This window comes from Triticum aestivum, chromosome 4A (genome assembly GCF_018294505.1).
Source record: "Triticum aestivum cultivar Chinese Spring chromosome 4A, IWGSC CS RefSeq v2.1, whole genome shotgun sequence".
In the NCBI taxonomy this organism is placed as follows: Eukaryota; Viridiplantae; Streptophyta; class Magnoliopsida; order Poales; family Poaceae; genus Triticum; species Triticum aestivum.
This window is the reverse complement of record NC_057803.1, coordinates 413,817,666-413,829,211: the sequence shown is the minus strand read 5'-3', so window position 1 is coordinate 413,829,211 and position 11,546 is coordinate 413,817,666.

The window sequence follows — 11,546 nt, the reverse complement described above, 5'->3', positions numbered from 1 at the left end:
ATCGGGCTTCTTCCTCTCCGCATGCTAGTGCATGAGCTTTGCTTCCTTGGGATCTATGAAATACTGCTAGATGCGGGGAGTGATCGATAAGTACCATCAAACTTTCTGGTGAGATTTCTTCCCAGCCTTCTTGTATCGAGAAGCATTGCACACCGGACAACTTGTTTTTTCCGCGTGCTCCTTCCGATAAATTATGCAATCGTTGATGCATGCATGGTATCTAATGTGCGGCAGATCAAGAGGGCACATGATCTTCTTGGCCTCATCCACAATAGTAGGACCTAGATTCCCTGCGGGAAGAACATCCTTTAGGTATTTGAGATGCACATCGAGGCTAGTGTCGGTCCATCTATTTTTAGCCTTCATCTTCAGTAGTTGGAGCGTGAAACTCAAGCGGGTCACCTCAGGATTGCATCCATGATACAATGGAGTGTTCAAGTCTACCACCAGTTCCTGCAGTTTGGCCGCCTCTCGAGAAGCAGCTCTCTCAGTACTCGTCTCCTTGTGAAGCAGTGCTTGAACATGAGGGTCCTGCACGATTGAACTTAGTACCGGCGAATTCTATGGCATGGAGTCCATGTTCTCTCCGCCGCGATGTCCAGCCCCTTCTCCGCCGCCATGTCCAGTCCCTTCTCCGCCGCCATGTCTGGCCTCTTCCCTGCCGCCATGTTCGGCCCCTTCTCCACCGCCATTATCGATCATCTCTTTGTCTTGCCCCGTGTCATCATCGCCTGCCCCGTCGGCATCCTCAACATCATCATCCCCGTCTTAACTTATCCACCGAGTATAGCCATCCATGAAACCAGTCATGAGCAGGTGTGCTTCGACACGACCATCATCATAGGGGTCGTACCAAACTGGTCCTTTGCATCTTCAACACGGACATAAAACCTCTGTCAGGTTATTTTCTTTCATGTCGTGCACCACCGACCGCAACCACCTATCCACCATCGTTCCACTAACCATCATGAACGCCTGCATGATAATAATAAACAAATTGATTATAAAAATGCATGCATGCATCAAAGTCATACAAAAATTCGGCATGACCTTCCCTAAAAATAGGACATATAGAGTTTTCCTGGAATTCGCCGAAACAGAAATAAATCGACATTTCGACAAAACATAGGCAACTCACAAGCACAATTCGGGGTCAACTCATGCCACACACACAATTTCCATCATATTGCCCGATTATGTGATATCGCACACACATAAACATATTTCCATTATCCCCAAAGCATAAATTTGTAATCATCTATCTCGAGATCGAGCATGATGAGATGATGATGTAGTTAGGGAGATCAAAAGTGGACAAAGCTCTTCTTGACAAGGCTAGATCTAGTTAGGGGGTAGATAGGTCACTTCACTAAATGCTACATATACCTGGCTAGCTAGTTTGGGAGGAGACAAGTTCAACTAGTGGAGGGGGAAGGAAAAATAGAAAGGAGATGCATTAATGGAGGTGGTGTAGTTAGCTAGGAGTAATAAAGAGAGAGAAAGGTAGGTAGAAGAAGGAGAGTAACGGGGGAGAAGTAGTGAGGAAGAAGCAAAGTGAGGGAGAGAGGAGGTGGGAGCTAGGGGAGAGTGAGGAAGAGAGGATGTGGGAGGGGGAGGGAAAAGGTGGTGTGGCTGTGGCATAGAAGTAGCGTTGGGCGTAAAACGCGCTACTGCTAATAAGATAGCAGCAGCACGCTACTGGCACACATGCTACTGCTAAGCGGGGCCTGCCATGTGGCCAGTTTCAAAATTAGTAGTAGCGACCTGCAAAAAAACCATGATACTACTATTATTTTAGCAGTAGTGTGGTTAACGCGGGTGCACTACTACTAAACCTAGGGTGGCGGGAATGGTCGGGCAATTTTAGTAGCAGCGTAGTTCTACCGAGCCACGCTATTGCTAAGTCGGTAGCAGTAGCGCCTGTTTGGGGCCCACACTACTACTAATTAGCAGTAGCTCCTCTTCCTGACCCGCGCTACTGCTAAGATTCTATGTATAAGGTTTTCCCTAGTAGTGTTCCTTTTATAGCTTAAGGGGTGGCCATAGTGGCAAAATAGTCCTTATGTGGTGATTAGATAGCTAAAAGTGCTATCATACCTAACTCTGGCAGTTAGGACAAAGTACATTAAATGCACTGCTAGTTGTCATGCTGAGGATGCGGCCCAGCAAGCCTGTCATCAGGTTAGTCATCTTCTGCTTATCAGCTTGACACGCCTCTGGACGGATGCCATATGAAGGTAATTTGTCTCTTGAATGGCTACCACGTGCTTACTGGAAGCCACATAATCACTTGGGGGCTCGACACCGCACGGATAAGTGATTTGCGTCATGGTGCGGTGGTGCCTTGGCGGGGAGTTCTGCCCTTGGCAGACTCGGCAAGCCTGCCGGGGAAATCTTGGACTTGTCCTTAGGGCGGTCTTGGCCCGGCCAGGCTCTCCTGCCCAGCAAGGGAGGCTTTCCCAAGGTGATATCTTGTTTGTCTTGGGTTGTCCTGGTCTTCTTTATCCGCTCTTTGATCTCTCAAAGAGCCACTTCTCTGTCTTGGCCTTGCTTTATATGTTGGTGTAGTTATGCGATGCCAACACGCCTGTGTACAGTCAGGACAACAAACATAAATGTTTGTTGTATCGACTCCTGTACATGGTAGATTTCTCGGCAGGACCACATCTTGATGTATATCTTCTAGCAAAAGCTTCAGAGTGTTGGCTTTGGCATCGAAGGCTAGGACATGCGGGCTCTCGGTGTATTAAGAATGGGGTCCTTAATACCCAGACTTATGCATATGCATTAGTGACCTTCCTGGTGGCAAGGCTTGACTAGAGATAACAGAATACAAAAACGAGACCAGATTAATGAAGAAGCAAAGAAGATCTTAGATATTGGAGGTGAGGAATATTAAATATACGGCTCCATAGAAGCCACCCTCCATGAGATCAAGGAGCGCATCAAGAAGACCAATATCAAAGTTACTGCCGGAGATCACAAATAGTCGAGAAACTAGCCTAGGGACCTAGCAAGGTCCTTGCTGGAAGGGGGCTGACCAAGCTCGGCAAGCCCCACACTCGGCAAGGTTCCACTACTTAGCCACTGCCCCACCTCATCGATCAGGTTGTCACTTCTCGATTAGATTTCGAGCGAGCAGGCTTATAGGTGAACCCGGTCTGGGCATGAGGCTGCTCATATCTGAAGATACAACTTTAATTACACGCGTCCAAGTGATGTGTCGAAGGAATAGAAGGTATATGGGTGAACAACACAGAAGGAGAGACCAACCTTGCCGGGGAGTTCCATCCGCAAGACAACTCACAATGCATTTAATGCATTTGTACTAACTCGTCAGCTTTAGGTATTTAGCACTATAACCACTATTTACAATGTAGAATTATTATTTATCCACTATGGCGGCCCCTTCATCAATAAAAGGAGGCCTGTGGCTACCTTAACAAAGGTTGAAACTCTGTCCATTCTATGTGCGTAGCTGCACTCCTCGAGTACCTTGCTGGACGTGCGCTCCTCGTAGCTGGATTTCTACACACAATCAATACACAAAGCAGGAGTGGGCTTTTACGCTTCACAAGTGGCCCGAACCTGGGAAAAACACCGTGCGTTCTCTACTGACCCTGCTCTTTGTACATGTTGATTCCCTCGCTGAACCACAAAGGGTTTTCCAGGATCCCATAGATGGCCGTACCCGCAAATGACATCTCTGGCATGCCAAGTAGGGGAATCGCTTGAGCGAACCAGGATCAGTAGTTAGCGCGTCAGCTTCATCAACAACTTCACCATCATGGCTCCCAAGAAGAAGGGTGCCGCGGCGGGCACTACGTCAACATCCAGGATGCCAATGCCCTCACAGATGGGCGACGACATAGTTGGTGACGGGGGTGGTAGAGGCGGAGACGGAGGCCAAGATCAGCTTCTGTGATGTTCTAGCGATCACAACCAGGCGAGCGGCATCGTCCGCACCACACCACCAGTCGTCATCTCCAAGGACAGACCCACGCTGCCTGCAGGCGGCGCGGCGAACTCCCGAGACAACAGGGTGCACTCCAAGACACCCACGCCGACGCACACACTCAGACCGCCGGCGACAAGCAGCGCCATGACGTCGGCACCTCCAAGCATCCTCATGGAAAGACCCCTATTGGTCATCCTTGAGATCCCTAAGACTAACGTGCGCGCCAGCGAGATGACGAGAACATGCGCCAGTCACAGATGAGAGATGGTGCTTCTTCCAAGTCAGGTGGAAGCAAGCGAACCTCTTGTTGTTCGCACCTCTTCATGCCCTCCATGCCTGAAGAAGCACTGGCCCATGCCCAGCTACTCTTAGTGTTTCCTCCTATAGGAGACGAGATGGAGGCTTGGAGACCCACCATCTAGGGTCTTGTTGACTTCGCCAACAACGGCAAGCTGTATTGGGTAGGGCCCTCGCAGCAACAACCTGTCCATTGATACGTCTACAACGTATCTATAATTTGTGAAGTATTCATGCCATGTATACACCAATTTTTATATGGTTTGGGTGCAATTTTATACCATTTAAACAAAACTAACATGAACTGGCGCTGTTTTCAGTAGAACTACTGTGGTGTTTTTTTGTGTAGAAATGGAAGTTCTCCAAATGCAGCGAAACTTTTTGACTATTTTTTGGAAGAAAAGAGGCACTAGAAGCTTCGTGGGAGGGCCAGAAGAGTCACGAGGGCCCCACTACCCACCTAGGTGCACCAGGGGGGGCCTGGCTCACTCTAGTGGGTAGTGGGCCCCTCAAAGCTCATTTGGATGTGAGACCGATGCCAAAAAATCCTGTAAATACACAAACCCCCAGAAATAACTCTAGATCGGGACTTCCGTCGCTGCAAGCCTGTGTATCCAAAAAAACTCAAACAGGAGCCTATTTCGGCACCTTGCTGGAGGGGTAAATCATCACTAGAGGCCATCTTCATCATCCCAGTGGCAACCATGATAAGGAGGGAGTAGTCCACCGATGGGGCTAAGGGTTTGTACTAGTAGCTATGTGTTTGATCTCTCTCTCTCTAGTGTTCTTGATTTGGCACGATCCTGATGCATTATGAGCTTTGATAATATAGTTGGACCATATGGTGTTTTTCTCTCTCTATCTTGTTGTGATGAATTGAGTTTTACCTTTGAGATTTCATTATTATCGTATTGAAAATTTTTATTGATTTGAGAACACTTTATGTATGTTTTGCATATCGATACCCATGGTGACAATGGGATGTTCTATTGACTAACCTGATGTATGTTTTCGCACTCAACTCGCGGATTCCCGAGGTGACATTGGTGTAATCTATGCATAGGGGTTGATGCATGTTTCCGTCCTTGTTTCTCCGGTAGAAATCTTGGGGCACTCTTTCTGTTGGATTGAATGTTATGAATCTGAAGTTTTTTGATGCATATCGTATAATCAACTCATGGATACTTGTGGTGACATTGGAGTATCTAGGTCACATTAGAGTTGGTTGATGTGTATCATATGGAGTTATTTTAGTACGAACTCTTGGGCTATTTGTGACACTTATAGGAATAGCTCGATAGATTGATTAGAAAGGATAACTTTGAGGTGGTGTTTTACCCTACAAACAATTTCTTCATATGTTCTCTGCTAGATAAGAACTTTGGAGTGATTCCTTATCGCATGTTGAGGGATTGCCATATGACCTAATTATGTTAGCACTATTGAGAGATTACACTAGTGAAACTATGAACCCTAGGCCTTGGTTTCAAGCATTGCAATGTTGTTTGTGCTCACTTTTGTTACTTTATACCTTGTTGTTTTTTATTGTTCCTATTACAAAAAACAATATCTTCTATACATATTACATTTGTACCACCATCTCTTTACATAACTAGTGCACCTATACAATTTACAAATGTATTTGGTGTGTTGTGGACACAAGATACTCTTTGTTATTTGCTTGCAGGGTTATTTGAGAGAGACACTCTTCATGCTATGCCTTGATGACCCACAAGTATAGGGGATCTCTCATAGTCCTTTCGATAAGTAAGAGTGTCAAACCCAACGTGGAGCAGAAGGAAATGATAAGCGGTTTCCAGCAAGGTATTCTCTGCAAGTACTGAAATAAGTGGTAGCAGATAGTTTTGTGATAAGATAATTTGTAACGAGCAACAAGTAACAAAAGTAAATAAGGTGCAGCAAGGTGGCCCAATCCTTTTTGTAGCAAAGGACAAGCCTGGACAAACATCAAGCCTAGACAATCCTTTTTGTGGCCCAATCCTTTATCTTATATGATGTAAAGCGCTCCCGAGGACACCTGGGAATATCGTCAAGCTAGTTTTCATCACGTTCATATGATTCGCGTTCGGTACTTTGATAATTTCGTATGTGGGTGGACCGGTGCTTGGGTGCTGCCCTTACTTGGACAAGCATCCCACTTATGATTAACCTCTATTGCAAGCATCCGCAAATACAACAAAAGTATTAAGGTAAACCTAACCATAGCATGAAACATATGGATCCAAATCAGCCCCTTACAAAGCAACGCATAAACTAGGGTTTAAGCTTCTGTCACTCTAGCAACCCATCATCTACTTATCACTTCCCAATGCCTTCCTCTAGGCCCAAATAATGGTGAAGTGTCATGTAGTCAATGTTCACATAACAGAGGAGAGACAACATACATCTCATCAAAATATCGAACGAATACCAAATTCACATGACTACTATTAGCAAGACTTCTCCCATGTCCTCAGGAACAAAAGTAACTACTCAAAAAGCATAAACATGTTCATAATCAGAGAGGTATTAATATGCATGTAGGATCTGAACATATGATCTTCCACCAATTAAACCAACTAGCATCAACTACAAGGAGTAATTAACACTACTAGCAACCTACTAGCACCAATCCCGTACTTGGAGACAAGAATTGGATACAAGAGATGAACTAGGGTTTTGAGATGAGATGGTGCTGATGAACATGTTCATGGATATTGCCCTCTCCCGATGAGAGGAGCGTTGGTGATGACGATGGCGATGATTTCCCCCTCTGGGAGGGAAGTTTCCCCGACAAAACAGCTCCGCGAGAGCCCTAGATTGGTTCCTCCAAGGTTCCGCCTCGTGGCGGCGGAGTTTCGTCCGAGAAGATGGCTTATGATTTTTCCCATCGAAAGACTCCATATAGCAGAAGAAGGCCACCGGTGGGCCACCAGGGGGCCCATGAGGTAGGGGGCACGCCTAGGGGGGTAGGGCGCGGCCCCCACCCTCGTGGGCAGAGTGTGGCCCCCTGGTGAGGTTCTTGCTCTCAGTATTTTTTTATATATTTGGAAAACATCCTCCGTGAAGTTTCAGGACTTTTGGAGCTATGCAGAATAGGTCTCTAATATTTAATCCTTTTCCAGCCCAAAATCCCAGCTGTCGGCATTCTCCCTCTTTATGTAAACCTTGTAAAATAGGAGAGAATAGGCATAAGTATTGTGACATAATGTGTAATGACAGCCCATAATGCAATAAATATTGATATAAAAGCATGATGCAAAATGGACGTATCAACTCCCCCAAGCTTAGACCTCGCTTGTCCTCAAGCGAAAAGCCGAAATCGAAAAATATGTCCACATGTTTAGAGATAGAGGTGTCGATAAAAATAAAATACGGGCATGAGGGCATCATGATCATTCTTAGAACAGCAACTTATATAATTCTTGTCATATAATCTCTAATGCTAGAGTAATAATTCAATCACAATATCAAGTATGAATCTTAAACTTCATTGAAAACTAACAAACTACAATCTCAGTCATTGAAGCAATTGCAATTTATCATAACATGGGAAAGAGTCAATGTATAAGAGCTTTTTAGCAAGTCCACATACTCAACTATCATATAATCTTTCACAATTGCTGACACTCACGCAATACTTATGGGTATGGATTTTTAATCGGACACAGAGAAAGATAGGGGCTTATAGTTTTGCCTCCCAACGTTTTACCTCAAGGGTAATGTCAACAGTAATAGTTCATGAAAACTCACATCCAATTAGCCATATATACCAGGATCTTTCCAACATATTGTGCTTGCCAAAGGGTAAAATGTAAAAAGGAAGGGTGAAGATCACCATGACTCTTATGCAATGTAGGAGATAAAAGTAAAAGATAGGCCCTTCGTAGAGGGAAGCAGAGGTTGTCATGCACTTTTATGGTTGGATGCACAAAATCTTAATGCGAAAGAACATCACTTTATATTGCCACTTGTGATATGGACCTTTATTATGCAGTCTATCTCTTTTATTACTTCCATATCACACGCTCGTATAAAGCTTATTTCCTCCACACCAATCAATCATACATATTTAGAGAGCAATTTTTATTGCTTGCACCGATGACAACTTACTTGATGGATCTTACTCAATCCATACGTAGATATGCTGGTCTCTTATGGAAAGACTGGTTTAAGGGTATTTGGAAGAACAAGTAGTATCTCTACTTGGTGCAATGAATTTGGCTAGCATGAGGGGGAAAGGCAAGCTCATCATGTTGGAAGATCCAAGACAATATAATTTATCTCAGATGTAAGAAAACATAACCCATTACATTGTCTTCCTTGTCCAATTCAACTCTTTAGCATGTCATATCTTAATGAGTGCTCACAATCATAAAAGATGTCCAAGATACTATATTTATATGTGAAGACCTCTCTTTGTTTATTACTTCCTATTAATTGCAATGATGACCAAAACTGTGTTTGTCAACCCTCAACAAATTTTATTCATCATACTCTTTCTATGTGAGCTCATTACTCTCCATAAGACACATATGATCTCTTTGTTTCTTTTTATTTCTTTCTCTTTTATTTTATTTCCTTAGGATCATGGCAAAATAATCAAGCCCTTGACTCAACACTAATCTTTATTATATAGCTCACGGACTCGATTACATAGAAGGATAATAAAGCAAAACTCACAACTAGATCATACTAAGAACTTTTATTCTACTAGATCAAGATATTACCAAAAGGATCGAACTAAGAAAAATAGTAAAGATAAAAGTGATGGTGATACGATACCGGGGCACTCCCCCAAGCTTGGCAGTTGCCAAGTGGAGTGCCCATACCAGATACTCAATTCTTCTTTGTTGGTGGAGACGCTGGTGATTTTGTTGATGGCGTAGGCTTGTCGTCCTCCTTCCAAGGCATAGGCTCACCATCATAGAAGGATGACCGAGTCTTCGGGATCATCAAATCTGCAGCCAAACTCATCCTTTTGAATCTATATTCATACTCACAGTTTTGGTTTTATAGGTCATAGATTTGAGTTTGAAGGTGCTCAATTTTCTCGTGAAGCCTGAAGATGGTCTCCCCGATGTTGTTGGCATCCAGCTTGTGTTTGTTGGTGAATTCTGCGATCATCATCTCGTTGGAGTTGAGTCCACGCTCCACCATCCCCTGACACTTGAAAACTTGTTGCTCCATTGCTTCAAGCCTCGTCTCCACACTTCCGGTCCCCTTTGGTCCCTCAGCATCACGGATGTGCAGCAACCCATCACGCATCTCAATGGTTTGAGGGTGTCGCTGCACCTCCGTGAGGGAAGGGTTTATAACCTTCTCGAAGAACTTCTCCTTGGTGGCACTTGGAGATGTCATGATAACCTAGATCTGTCAGAAAAACAGCTCGAAACAAAGATAGGAGATTTTTGCGTGATACGGGAGTCAAAACACCCGGGAGATTATATAATAAATTTTTACCGACCAAAATACGTGTCGTGTACGAAAATGGGGTCCCGAGAGCACACGAGGTAGGGGGGTGCGCCCAGTAGGGTAGGGCGCGCCCTCCACCCTCGTGGAGCCCTCGTGCCCTTCCCAGACTGCTGCTTATTTTTCTATTTTTCTAAATATTCCAAAACGGAGAAATATTGCCTTAAAAACTGTTTTGGAGTCGTTTTACTCACCATACCACATACCTATTCCTTTTCGGAGTCTGAAACATTCCGGAAAGTGTCCCTTATGTATTCCTCCGGGGTTACAATTTCGATGACGTTGGTTTCAACATTTATGGGATTACCTAAGATATAGTGTTTGATTCTTTGACCGTTCACCACCTTCGGATTTATGCCTTCGATGTTGTTGATTTTTATGGCACCGGAACGGTAGACCTCCTCGATAACGTAAGGACCTTCCCATTTAGAGAGAAGTTTTCCTGCAAACAATCTTAAATGAGAGTTGTATAACAATACATAGTCACCTATATTAAACTCACTCTTTTGTATCCTTTTGTCATGCCATTTTTTAACTTTTTCTTTAAACAACTTGGCATTTTCGTAGGCTTGGGTTCTCCATTCATCAAGTGAGCTAATATAAAATAACCTCTTCTCACCGGCAAGTTTAAAATCATAATTAAGTTCTTTAATAGCCCAATAAGCCTTGTGTTCTAGTTCGAGAGGCAAGTGACATGCTTTTCCATAGACCATTTTATACGGAGACATACCCATAGGATTTTTATATGCAGTTCTATAGGCCCATAATGCATCATCAAGTTTCTTGGACCAATTCTTTCTAGACCTATTAACAGTCTTTTGAAAAATTAATTTGAGTTCTCTATTGCTCAATTCTACTTGACCACTAGACTGAGGGTGATAAGGGGATGCAATTCTATGATTAACATCATATTTAGCAAACATGTTACGAAAAGCACCATGAATAAAATGTGAACCACCATCAGTCATTAAATATCTAGGGACTCCAAATCTTGGAAAAATAACTTCTTTAAGCATCTTAATAGAGGTGTCATGATCAGCACTACTAGTTGGAATAGCTTCTACCCACTTAGTAAAGTAATCAACAACAACTAAAATATGTGTATAACCATTAGAGGAAGGAAAATGTCCCATATAGTCAAAGCCCCAAACATCAAATGGTTCAATAACAAGTGAATAATTCATAGGCATTTCTTGATGTCTACTAATATTACCAATTCTTTGACATTCATCACAAGATAAGACAAACTTACGGGCATCCTTGAAGAGAGTAGGCCAATAAAAACCAGATTGTAGTATCTTATGTGCAGTCCTATCTCTAGGATGGTGTCCTCCATAAGCTTCGGATTGACACTTGCGTAGGATCTGTTCCTGTTCATGCTCAGGTACACAACGTCTAATAACACCATCTACTCCTTCTTTATAAAGATGTGGGTCATCCCAAAAGTAATGCCTCAAATCATAGAAGAACTTTTTCTTTTGCTGGTATGTGAAACTAGGTGGTATAAACTTAGCAACAATGTAATTAGCATAATCACCATACCATGGAGCAGTATGAGAAGCATTTATGACATTTAATTGCTCATTGGGAAAACTATCATCAATAGGTAGTGGGTCATCAAGCACATTTTCTAACCTAGACAAGTTGTCTGCAACGGGGTTCTCATCTCCCTTTCTATCAACAATATGTAAGTCAAATTCTTGTAGCAAGAGAACCCATCTAATAAGTCTAGGTTTAGCATCTTTCTTTTCCATAAGATATTTAATAGCAGCATGATCAGTGTGAATAGTTACTTTAGAATCAACAATATAAGTTCTAA